Genomic DNA, 14,463 nt, shown 5'->3' on the forward strand with positions numbered 1-14,463 from the left:
TTCAGATCTGGTTTTGTCTATTTGGCTTTATTATGCCCATTCAATCCTACTTTTCAGTGTATATTATCCTACAAAATTCACTTAAAAACTTTCACATACTTGGAAATTCAGTATGCTCATATTCATTTAATATTCATGTACAACATGCTCTAGAACAGTAGGCATATAAACAGCAATTGAAACCAAATAAACCATATATCTCTATATATTTATTTGAATTAAGTTATAATCATCAGAGTATATCACATTTATAAACGCTCTCTAATACCAACTTTTAAAGAATGACTCAGTTGTGTGATATGTTAGTTTCAAATTTATTTTTTCATAGGAAACATATTGGTGCTTTTTTCTACTAATTATAGGAATAGTATACTGAGGAAAGCAATCCTTTTAAAGAAAATCATTCTTTCAAATTATAATTTACTTTTTTTCAGGATGGTATATCAACCAAGAAACTTCATTGACAGGATATTAGAAAAGTTAATTAATGTATTAATTTTATAAATCCTTATTAATTGCTAGCATTATGTGAGACTAGTTGAACAATAAAAACAAAAATAGTACAATGCAGAACCCATTCCTTTTAAGAATTTAGAATTCAATTCAATAGACAAAACATAAACACGCATAACTAAACTATAATGTGGTATGTGATTAGGGCTTAGAAATAGTATAAAGATAAAAGACAAAATAATATTTTTTGGTTTCACATTTGTTTCACAATTATACCTTTCAAAAATAGGTAAATGAGAATTACTATATCCAGTAAAAATCAAAGTAATCTCTGAATAGAATGTGGTAAGAAACTGTTTCTACTTCATGAACTCAGTAAATTTTGATACTGAAATTTAAGGTCACAGTGCAATGAGGACACTGACACCATTTTTTGATTTTTGACTACTGACAGTTTTAATGTCTCGCCCTTCCATCTTCTTGAGCCCCACATCCAGACAAGCTGATAAGAAAGTCTGGGTGTTCCTTCCTTGGGCACAGGCAGGAAATTCAATTCACATACATCCAACCAGAGGAGCAACCTTTCATCCAGCCCTACTCTCTAACCACAATAAAAACAGTCATTTTGGACTTACTTGAGAGGCTTTCAGTATTCTCTCCAGAGGAGTCAATTATATAAATAACAAAGATTTTCATACCTCACCGGTGTGTCTGCATGGCGTCTTTGGTCTCCACATCCAAGTCACACTTTGAGCAGGAGCCCATCTACCTGTGCAGGAGAACGCAACACACAAATTACAACTAAGTTTTTGTTATCTAAAAATGGTAATTTTATAAGGCTAAAAACAGATAAAATTGTTGTTGTTGTTTTTTAATATTTTTTTTATTTATTTATTTATTTATTTATTTATTTATTTATTTATTTATTTATTTAGAGCTTGAGTCGGGGAAGGGCAGAGGGAGAGAGATAATCTCAGGCAGACTTCAACCTAGGCGTGGAACCCAAAGTGGGTCTCAATCTCATGACCCTGAGATCATGACCTGAGCTGAAATCAAGAGTCAGACGCTTAACCAACTGAGCCATCCAGGTGCCCCAAATTATGTTTTTATAAACATTTAAAAATAAATATTTGTCACTACCTTTTTATCCACATCTTAATGGTACTTTAGAAATATCTAGGAGATATCTAGAAATTGCTTTATTGAGATATCATGAAATTGCTCAAATCATCATTGTATTCATTTATTAAATGCAATTATTTAGCATAGAGCATATTTGTGTGATGTGCATTTGGTGATTGATAGACTAAGGAAGTTGGTAAATAGAGGAACAGAATAGCTACATTAACATGCATTGAAGCTTATATGTGTTAGGCATTGTACTCAGCATTTTACAGTGATTATTCACTTAAGTCTCAAAAGTCTTTTATTTAGGTATTACTTTGTCTTCATTATATATAACAGGGAACTAAAACCTATATAAAGTTACAAGTTAGTAAAATATGAAGGCAAGTTTTAAATCTAGGCAACCTAACCGAGTAGGGAAGGCTCCACTTTTAGCCAGTATCCTATATTGGATCATCACTTATGAAACTGAAAGCATGGTAGTTGCACTGAGCTAGGAATTGTTTAATCATATATTTGTCTCAGATAATACCAATCATATTCAATTTGATTAAAAATATAATGAAATGGCTGGTTTAGTTGGTAGAGCATGCAACTCTTGATCTCGGGGCTGTAAATTCAAGCCCCACATTGCGTGTAGAGATTACTTAAAAATAAAATCTTTTAAGAAATAATAAAATGTCCAATAAGAGTTTGGGGTTTTGCAAAACTAAAGGATATAAAATATTTTTTCTTGTAAATGAAGGGATCTGAAATTATACAAGCAAGTTTGAGATAAGGATATTACCTGAATCTGAAGACATATAATTTTTAAGAATAAATAGCAAAAGTTAACAAAACTGCAGTATATAAAAAATGTATTAAAAATTTATACTCTGCTATAGTATTAAGTAAGTGGTTCAGTGCAGTACAGTACATACAACACAGATTTATTGTGTACTTATAGTGAGCCAGGAACTGAGTCTACATTATCATTCCTTAATGACATGAACTTCAAAAATAGGCTGAATGGAGCAATGGGACTTTCATCATTGAAATGCTTACTATTAAATAACAACATGAATACTAATCTCTACTTTATATTTAAAAAAGAATCCAATGAGTCAATAAATAGTTTTATTAATTATATAAACATGGCAAAATGTTAGGATAATGTCCAAAAAATATCACCAACAGTAAAATCTAAAATGCCACAATATGGACAAGATTTCTGTTGGTTATCTTTTTCTTAGATGGGGAAATTAACCTGTGATTGGGAGAAACTCCCACAAAATTTTGTATATTATTAGTATGCCTTGGAAAATAAGTCATATGGAGCATGTGTAGGTATGCCTACTTTTCCTTAAATACTAAAATATATTTGGATTTGTTTTTAATCTTCTGTTAACACTAATAATAATAGGTAAATTTGTACACCTTGAAGCCAAGTAATAGTGGGAAATGTGCCCTGTTCTCTTGCATAGGACTGGGGCAGAGGCACTAGAAAGCACTAGCACTAAAAACAAAGATCTGAGATCAGAAGTGAGACCTTATGTCCTGCATTTCCATACCATGCTTTCAAACCTTTGAAAGACCACTTTTGAATTAATCTATAGAGCAAGCAAATTAAAATGGTGCCTGGCAGCAATTAAGTCTAATCCCATGAAGGGATACTGAACATCACACTTATCATTAGCCACATTCATTCTAAAGAGGCCAATTTGGAATTTAGGAATATCTTGCTAGGATGAAAGGATAGAGGAATGGGCAATGATGACACTAGTCCCATTATTTTTTCTTCTGGACACTGATGAAAATATATGGCTTCTTTTCCATGTGTATTCAATTAAAGCAAATCACAGAGGTGAGCCAGGGAGACATTTTGATGGCTCTCCACTCTGCTCCATACACATATCCACCTATTCCCCAAGCATGATTATTTTTATTTTTATATTTTTGTTATTTGAGTATGGTTGACACACAATATTACATTATTTTCAGGTGTACAACATAGTGATTCAACTTCTCTATACGTTATGTTATGTTCACTACAAGTGTAGCTACCATCCGTCACCATACGATGCTACTATAATACCATTGACTATATTTTCTATGCTGTGCCTTTTATTCCTGTGACTTTTTCATTCCATAACTGGAAGCCTGTATCTCCTCAATGATGGAAAATTTCATACATTGCCAAGGGCAAAACTAGAATACATATAATCTAGACAGATAGCTAGATAGATATAATATTTATATCTATAATATATGTATATTAAAAAACCAATATAATAATATCTTCCGAAAGTGTAGAGGATCATCTATATATGTCATCTGAGAGTGTTTATACATTCAGACTTTAATGAAAAAAAAAATCATACTTTGAATTACAACTCGCCCAATCAATAAGAAAGAACAAGTGGTGAGGCTTACGGTATTCTAAATATTCTCCTTATTTTCTTGGTGAATGGTAGCTTCCTGTATTGATGGCATCATGCTAATAAATTGCCTAACTTACAAAAAATGTCGCTAACAAATTCACACTTGTTTCAGTTTTAGAACTGTTGATGTACTTGCTTAATGAAATAAGGCATCTGATCAAGAAATAATCATGTAATAGATGTGGTTCTTACTTGGGTATTTATTTATTGAATTATGTTAACCTAATGAAGTGCTGGAAATGTCGATCTAGTGCTACTAGATCAGAGAACAGACATGCTCTGAATAGGAGAGTTGATTATACTGATCTAAGCATCAGTTAATAAAATAGTGGGGAAGTTATTTCCATTTCATGGTCTATAAAATTAGTTCCTTAACCTTCCAGCTATAATGAAAGATTGTATTTTGCATTTTTTCATTATTAATCTACTCTCATACTTACTTATTATCATGAAATTATATGAAATATTCTCAGCCTTTATTCATTAAAACTTTAATGCAATAACCATCAGTTTTACTCACTGAATAACAAATAATTTAGAAACAATGTTAAAAGATATTTAAATGCAATACTTGGTTAAATGAAAGAGTGATCTGAATTCCTAAAAAAATTATTTAAAAATCTACTCTAATTCAGTTTAAATTAATAGAGCTAAACTCCTTGCTGTTGGATCATATATGACAAATTAATTAACTAACACGATTTGTTTTTGTTTTCAGCAGTCTAACAAAAAAGTTTTTATTTATTCTCTAAATACTATATTCATCTTCCTTTTAAGAATAAATATACATGTCACCAAGCAACAGACACCTATAAATAAAATAATATTTCAGAAGAAAAACTAATGTGTACTTAACAATTTTAGGCATATGTTTTTAGTAAATATCTGCATATGCAGCAAAAACACCTATGTGAATTGGGATCAAGGAAGTGAACTTAAGAAGAGGAAATTCTGCTCATCTTTGAGAGAAAAGCTCTTTTTATAGATTCCTATGAAAGGTCCAAGAGGAAAAGCAGTAAATGTAAGTGATCAAAAAGAATAGCTCCAAGCTAAAAAAATATGCTATAAATCTCAAAAGGTAGTTGCATTTTCAAGATTTTTTTTAAAAGTAGAATTCTGTTCTGAGGAAAAAAGAAGAAAGTTCATCCTTATTCTTCTTCAATTCATGAGGAAAAGGAAATTACCTCATTAAAATTTAATTTAAAATTAAATCCCAAATAGAACAAAATCAACCATAGAAATGAGTTAAGTTCTAATCCACTGAGAACAAAGATGACAATGATTTAAGGAATAATATGCTCATAGGAAAGTTCTTATGTGCTCTTACAGCATTCATTATCTTTCATTATACAAATGTCCTTTATCAATACAAAGCCTAGCAATGCATCTTGATAGGAGAAAAAAATAAGTAGCCAGAGAGACAGTAAACAAAAAAGAACACACATCTTTCCCTGGTTTACCTTGCCTATCTTATTTAAATTATATTTTTTCACCATTTCTTCTTTGGGAGTTGTCAAGTGTCCATCATTACCAGTTTACTTAGTTTACTATGAAAGTATCATCTCCCTGCCTTTAGGCACTGAGCCAGTTTTTGCATAGTACCATTTACTGATTTGACCAACTATCTTCTTACTCACAAATCAAAGTTTACTATTTTCTGGAGACCATTAGTCTCTTCACTATAAGCAAATTTTCTCTGCTTTCTGTGCTCATTCACATGGTATTTCAGAAGTCCTAAGATATTCTTTGCCCTCTACGGGTAATAGAGAATGTGGTGGAAGGGGGAAGAATTGAGGAACTGGAAGAGAGCTTCCATCTTTTCTGGAAGTACTCTGTTAATCTATACTTTGTTCTTAGCCCACTATCATGGGCTATTTCATCATCAAAGTAATGGAAAGGGCCTCCAGAATTTTGCCCACTCTTCAAAATTATAAGATACATGTTGGACTTTTCCAAAAGCATCCTCTTCTGTTCTCTCTGTTCTGTTTTGATGACAACAATAAAGTAACTTTCCTATTCAGAAACTTAGTCAACATCTAGCTAAGAAGAGAAAGGAAGCCACATTGTATTTTTGTTAATATATCTCTGATCTGTTTATGTGAATTTTGTTTGATTCTCATGGAGCAACATGTCCACCTGACTCTGGGAGGTATGACTATGGTACATTGAAAAATGGGACATAGAGTGCCTACAACTTCTCCCATCAAGAATTGTAATCTATCCCCCCATGCCATGAATTAGGGCTGCTGGCTGGCATTTGCACTTGTTTAATCAAATAGAATATGGCATAAGTGACCTGTACAGGTTCTGAGCTTATCTTCCAAAAAGACTTGCCGTTCGACCCTTGCCCTGAGAAATAGTCCTCCCTCATATGAACAAGCCCGGATACTCTCCTGGAGGATAAGAGATCATACTCATATAAAGAGAGCCTCTAGCTACTCCAGCTAATCCCCCAGAACTGTGATCAAGCCCAGAAAATAGTATCCAGGCCAATATGAGAAGGACCACTCACCTGAGCCTCTACCAAATTGCCAATCCATGGAATGGTGGGTTAAGTGAAATGGTTTTGTTTTATACCCGTCAGTTTGAGATAGCTTGTTATATAGCAACAGGTAGCAGAAGCACTGGGAAAGAATCTCATGACTATCCCCCTGCTTCCCTGTAATTTTAAGTACATAAAATTAGGTGAAGAGTAGGTGTTTGGAGATCGGAGGGCAGAGATATTTCAAGGGTCTCTTTGTAAGCCTCAAAGAAGTATTTAATGATACATTTTTGTCCTCATGTTTAATTCATCAAAAAAGAAAGATGTCATATACAGCGTGTTCAATATGTTTAACTGAAGAAAAGGATTATATGCAAAAGAGAGGACAGAGTTAGGAGAACCAACAAGGGAGAGTGAATGACAATGAGAAGAGTTTTCACCCATAGTTCAAAAAGAATAAGGAGACAAGCAGTGTGACAGGAACAAAGTTTGGAACAGGGTCCCTGTGGGTAAAGAAATCTGTCTAATAACACACCCATAGCAAACAGAGAGGGACATCAATATTTTGACCTATCTTCTTACCCTCTTATCTATTTCTGGTACTTCCCATTGGCTAAACCCAATGGAAAGCTAAAAGATAAGGAAGCCCAGGGATGCAACATATTAGATGTTAGCATCTTGTAGCACAAAGCAGATCAGCAAAGCTTGGAAAACTGATCTGGAGAGGCAACAGAAATGAACCATCAGGTTGTCTATTATGAGACATCTTAAAAGTCCCTTTCAACATCCATAACACTCTACACATATAAAGTTAGTGTTTCCTGAGCAAACTATGTGCCAGGTATCGTGCTGAGTGTTTTATGCGTTTAACCCTCCTGGAAACAGTGTGAGGTTAGTACCATTGTTATCCCTATTCCATGGCTGAGGAAACCAAAGCACAGAGAGTTATTTCCCAAGGTCATAAAACTAAAAGGAAGATTCAAACAAAAGACAGTTTGGCTTCAGAATACATGATTTTGTTCACTTCTCTGAACTGTTTAATTACTAGTGAAATGAGTAATAGTGACAGCCCTGGAAACTTAGAACTAAGAAACACTACTGAAATTAATGGGTGGAAATTAAAGGAAGTTTTTCAAAAGGAACCAAATTCTAGAGGTACATGTATTACCTCCCTATCATTTCCCACAAACATTTAGCAGACTCACCCAGGAGCTACATTTACACATATGCTCAGTCAGGTTGGAAGAGATGGTCATGCTCGCTCTACCCCTACCCCACACAAATTATACCCGAAAATCCAGAAGCAAACTCTAACACAGTGCTTTGTACTAAAACTTGTTTAATATATACGTTGTAGCTATTCAGTCAGCAGATCACTCAACTGTCCTAAGCATGTTTCCTAAAAATCTCCTAAAGGGATTCTGAACAAGCTGAATGACTGTATGTGTCAACTCTTTCCAAAGGACACAACCCCAGTAAACATTCTTTCAACTCAAGGCAGATAGTACCTCTTATCAACCTGAATATTATAGGACTATGATTTGCTTCAGAAACTTTAAAAGAAATTGTCATATTGTTTGTCAATCAAAGATTATTCTCAAGAGAAAACTATTTTGACTTATTTTATTTTATTTAAAGATTTTATTTATTTATTTGAGAGAAAGAGAAAGAGAGAGACTGAGCGAGCATAAGCAGCGGGAGGGGCAGAGGGAGAGGGACAGGCAGACTCCCTGCTGAGCAGGGAGCCCAATGCGGGGCTCAATCCCAGGACCCTGAGACCATGACCTGAGCTGAAGTCAGACACTTAACCAACTGAGCCACCCAGGCGCCCCTATTTCAAATTATTTTAGAAAGATATTACCAAAATAGCCAATCTATATAAATTCTTATGGTTTCAATCTTCATAAGAAATGTGGAAATTTAATTTAATTCTAAATGTCTGGGATGGAATTACAAACTCCTATATAAATTATAATAATATTCTGACTAATCAAACATATGTAAGAAAGCAATTAACCTACATGTATAGATGTCTATTATTAGAAAACATTCTGAAGGTCAAACTATAATTATGTAATTATTCCACAGTCCAAAAAATATATACTATACCAAAAACAAAAGATCATTTGGGGGAAGTATTAGACTTTAGCATTATGGCAATAACTTCCTAATGTTAATAAACCTGTAGATATGTAAAGACTCTTGGATTCCTAAAGTCTGAAAGTTAATAAATTCTCATGAAATGTGACCATGATGATCAATGATGATTTAGCAGGCTTCTGTAGTTTATTAATTTTTGCACTGTTTCAGTAGAAAATATGAGAAAGAAGGATCCTTTATCTAAAATAAATGGTCCCTATTTCTTGGTAACAGACTGTCTTTTTAAAATACAGTGACTAAAAGTAAAATAAGGGGCATTTGAAGTTCAAAAGTCAACCCAAATAATACGCTGGATGAATGTACACATTTTCTTTTGTTTTTCAAAAATTTAATAAATTAGATCCCTTTAATGCACTAGCTATACACCTACTTCTTTTCACCTTCAGCTGTCTCTCACAGTACTGTGGTGACTCCAAGAGAACAGAGAGTAAATTCTACTTATCCTTAGTACATGCCATATGCCAATACTATGGAATTAGTAACATGTATTTCTTGGCTACCTGAAAGGAAATATTTGGGTGAATATTCCTTGTCTTCAAAGAGGAAAGCAGAGTAGGAAAACCTTACCTCAAAAACTCAGGGAGTATTCAAAATGATGCTGTAGGAAGAAAATTAAATGAGTGACAACAATTTTTCCAAAGGGACTGTCTCCACTGAAAAGACTTACTGAATAGTAATGATAAGGTCAAAGATCATTTTCCTGTCCTCTGTCAGTGAGAAAAGTAACAAAAGGACAATCAGTGTCAAAGAATCTGTGAAGATCTCTCTTAGCAACAGTGCCTATAGGATCAGTGAACCTATGCCTGAGAGAAGTACTGCTACTCAGAGACATGATGGCCAAAAATAATTCATTTAAATAAAGACGGTATCTGGAGGAAACCATGTTTCTGAGAGGTTTACTGAGTGACAGCCCTGTTAAATAATATCTCTTTTCAGAAAGAAAGACATGAGTAATTGATCACAGAGAAACTGGCTTACTTGATTTTATATCTAAAGAACACTTTCTCTAAATCACTAGGATGAATCACCAGTTGGCATTCATTGCAGTCATATACCAGTGAGAGCAGATGGAATATAAAATGGTATGAAACATGTCTACTGAGAAAACAAGCATTTTAAAAGTTAATGAAAGACAAAATAACAAGGGTATAAAGTAGGCTTAGGGAATGTTAATGTAATTACAGCATAAAGAGAACCCCTACACTTTTAATGATTACCCAAATGGGAAGTGATAATAGTAGTAATAATAATACCAGTAATACATTCATCATTTTTCTAATTATCATCTTGAGCACTTTAAGTATATCATATTACCTGATCCTAAAATAACATTTGAGAGGTATGCTTTTAGTAATCCTATTTTATTGAGGAGGCAAATGTGACTCAAAAGTTAAATAAACCTTTAGGGGGCTGAAGATCCAGCATTCAAATTAGACAGATTCATCCAAGTATGTTAGTTCACAAATGTTATGCTATATCAATTACATTAAACCATATTTTGAGAATTGGGTTCTTTGTATTAACAAATAGATAAATGCAAGAATATTTTGTGGAATGCCTCAATATTTATTAACTCAAACATTTCAGTACTTACTATTTACCAGGGCTTTTGGCTATTAGAGATAAAATGGTAAACAAAAAAGACAACACCTTACCTTACTTTACCTCAAGTTACTTAATATTTTAGTGGACAGTACTCAATATTATTTATTGAGCATTTATTATGGCTTTGCTACTATTCTAGGCTCATTAAATCTATTAATTGATTTAATATATCATTGAGGTATGGCTATTATTTTTTTAAAGATTTATTTATTTGAGAGAAAGCGTGAGCAGGGGGAGGGGCAAGGAGAGGGAGAGAGAATCTCAAGCAGACTCCATGTGCTGAGCCCCGAGCCCGATATAGGGCTCAATCTCACAACCCTGAGATCGTGACCAGAGCTGAAACCAAGAGTCCGACGATGCTTAAACAACAGAGTCACCCAGGCGCCCCTGAGGTATGACTATTATTACATGAATTTCTGATACGAGTAAACAGACAAGGAGACATTAAATAGCTTAAGTTCTCACAGTTAATAAATAACAAAGCTGAAAATATCCCCCAGGCAGTCTGCTTCTAGATTCTGCAGATGTGACTATTATATAATAATCCAGGACTATTTTATCAGAGGGCTTTCACAGTTTCTCAACGACTCATTTTAGTCAACCCAAAAGCTGTTTCTTTCAGGATGGATTATTTAATGGACTCTAAAGATGAAAAAAAAAAAAAAGTTTCTGAATAAGTTGTAGTCTATAATGGGAAGATAAACCAGCCTCAAATATCAGCCAGAATTTGTGGGGCTGGAGATCAGGGAGAACACGGCCATGCTTCTGCTTCTGTGGAGCAGGGCTGTCTGTCTGCCAACTGTAATACTGACCGTAATTTAGTACATGAAAGAGAAAGAAACTCTTATCCTTCTTAAGTAGTTAAATTATTGTTGTATCTCTGTTACAGCCTAACTTTACCATGACGAAAACAAGATGATTATTAAATAATTTATTTCAAGTCTTCTCATTACAAAAGGGTATAATTAACTACCAAAGAAACCATGTATTTGGAAGAAAAAACTGAATCTGGCTTCTGTATTAGCTGTCCTCCAAATATAGAACAGGAGCAATTTTAGATTTGCGAACATTTACCAAATGTTATCCTTAGGGGAACTGGAATCCTAATGCCATTTAGATGAAACGCCCCATACTTAGTAAATTCTATCTGGAAATCCAGCCAAGACTTTAGTATCCTATTCATTTTGCTATTTCCCAGCCTGTATTATTTATTTAAATATCAGAATAGGAACCTGCATTTCTACTGAACTTTTCTTAGAACTTTTTTCCTCTTTTAATGCATGTTGCATTTATGAAAATGATTCGGCATTAATTCTGTTCTGATTTTGATCCAGACTGAGGTCATTCAGTAAATCTGCCACGCTAGAAAAAGGGCTGAGTTCAGTGGTGCACATGCTATTATAGTCAGACCTTGTGTATTTTTCAATACCAGAGGTACTTTTAACCATAAGTATCTCATGAACTATTAGTATGTTTTCAACACCACATTAATGAGACAGAAGGATCTGAAAGATAAGCATTATTGGTATTGGCTTGCCTCTGCTTCTGAATTTCAAGGTCAGTCAGCGCGAGGCCTGCTTCTCCCTCTCCCACTCCCCCTGCTTGTGTTCCCTCTCTCGCTGTCCCTCTCTCTGTCAAATAAATAAAAAAAAATTAAAAAAAATAAAAGAAATGGAAGTAGGGGCAAAGGGGTGCCTGGCTGGTTTAACTGATTCAGCGTCAACTCTTGATTTCACCTCAGGTCATAATCTCAGGATCGTGAGATGGAGCCCCACGTCGGGCTCTGTGCCGGGCGTTGAGCCTGCTTAAGATTCTCTCTCTCCTTCTGCCCCTCCCCTCTATGATCTCTCTCTCTCAAATAAATAAATAAATTATTCCAAGTCTCTGCTAACATAGAGTCAGGGCCACATTATGGCTTTCATGAGCCATAGGAAGTTTTGCTTTTGTGGGTCCCTTCTTCTATAAAACAACTGCATTTTTATCTTACATCTTGAAATAAAGATATATTTCATAACCATAATATTTACCCATATAGTGTGTATTACTCAAAGATTTTTAGTGTTTTCACAAAATTGTGCATCCATTGCTACATTTTGTTTCTACTACCACATGTTCAAGAAATTTTAGTACATTTTATTATCTCCCCCAAAACTCCACTCCCCTTATCCATTACCCTTCTATTTCCTTTCTATCATATACTGAACCACCGAAATGGTGCTCTTTTGCCTATTCTACTGTCTCCAATGTAGTAAAGGTGGAAATATATGTATAAAGGTAAATTACTTGGGATAATGATGTAAGAAATAGATGGAGCAGACCCAATATACTAGCTCAGACCTTTATATGATAAAGAAAGAAACCTCTATCTTGCACTTAGGTACATAGGTAATAAGTTTCCCTCCCAACCCTAGGCAAACAGTAACATACTTTCGGTCTCTATAGATTTGCCTATTCTGTACATTCCATATAAATAGAATCACACAATATGTGGCCTCTTATGACTTGCTTATTTCATTTAACACAATGTTTTCAAGGTTTATCCATGCTATAGCATGTTATCAGCATTCCTTTATTTTTATTGCCAAATATTATTTCATTGTTTGTATATATCAAAATGTGTTCATCGGTTCATTAATTAGTTTCCACTTTTTGACTATTATGAATAATACTGCTATGTACATTCACAACAAGTTTTTGTGTGAAGATATGCTTTATTTCTTGAGAATATAAGGATTTGTATTAGTTGATGGTTTTTCTATTTATTCTATTAAAGACTAGTTTTAGAGCAATTCTAGGTTCACAGCAAACTTGGAAACAATCATATGGAACATCCACCTAATGCACAACACTAACTGGATTTTCTCCCAACCACTCCTTCATGTACACGCCCGCAGACACACACCAACTAGCCAAAAACAAGTTCATGGCTTATGTTTATTTTATCTTTGTCACTATTGACAACTATACTCAATATAGTTGTAACAAGAAAATTAGGTGGGAGGGAGGTTGGAAGCAAGAGATTTTTTATTTTGTTTGTATGAGTGTGATACGAGTAGAACAGAGTCATGCCACTGTGAATTGAATAAGGAAAGAAGATGAAGAAGGAAAAACAACACAGGTAGAAGATTCCATCAAGAAATTCCAGAATTAATTTTAGAAAAGTTTGTTTGTTGTATTTATTGAGTTGACTTCTTTTTTTAAAGTCATTCCTTTTACGTATTACTAGTAAATTGAAGATAGGTGACCTGTGGGATATAATGAAAATGCAAGGAGTGCCTGAGTGGCTCAGTCGTTAAGCGTCTGCCTTCGGCTCAGATCATGATCCCAGGGTCCTGGGATCGAGCTCCACATCGGGCTCCCTGCTCCGCGGGAAGCCTGCTTCTCCCTCTCCCACTCCCCCTGCTTGTGTTCCCTCTCTCGCTGTGTCTCTCTCTGTCAAATATATAAGTAAATAAAATCTTTTAAAAAATTTAAAAAAAAAGAAAATGCAATTACCTTTTTAAAATTAATTTAGCAAAAAAAAGGTATAAAATGCTAGTTTTTTAAATTTACTTATTTTTTAATTTATTTACTAATTTTTTAATTTATTTACTTATTTTGAGAGTGCATGTGAGTGGGGATGTGGGCAGAGGGAGAGAATCGCCAGCAGACTCCCCACTGAGCACAGAGCAGGGCCTGCTCTCACTCCCCTGAGATCATGACCTGAGCCAAAATCAAGTCAGACATTTAACTGACTGAGCCACCCAGGAGCCCCTACAGACTGCTAGTTTTAGTCTAGTATTTGTTGCTGCCTTCCTTCAGAGTAATCACATTTTCAGCCTAGCAAATGACCATGCACAATAAATATCATTTTCTAATGCCCCTTGCAGCTAGTGTGCCCATGTCACTGACACCAACCACTAGGGTATGAGCAAGATTCATGCGTTCATCCACTAAAACGGTACTCTTTGCCTGTTCCATCACCTCTAATGAAATGCAGTAGAGGGTAAATTACTAGAAATAATGATGTAAGAATTAGATGAAGCAGACTTTATGTGGTAAGTTATGTTTTTCATCTTGTACATAGATGCAAAGGTAGTAGGTATGCCAAAAGTCATCAAGTGTCAGAAACATGCTATCTACTTGGTTACAGGTTTGGGAATGTTCATTTCCTCAAAATTATCAAACTCTGAACTTGTTTTAATGTCAAATATCCTCAGCCACCCAAGCCAGAGTGTT

The sequence above is a fragment of the Mirounga angustirostris genome, unplaced genomic scaffold (genome assembly GCF_029215605.1).
Source record: "Mirounga angustirostris isolate CCGP_5_RB_7025 unplaced genomic scaffold, mMirAng1.0.hap1 SCAF_7, whole genome shotgun sequence".
NCBI lineage: Eukaryota > Metazoa > Chordata > Mammalia > Carnivora > Phocidae > Mirounga > Mirounga angustirostris.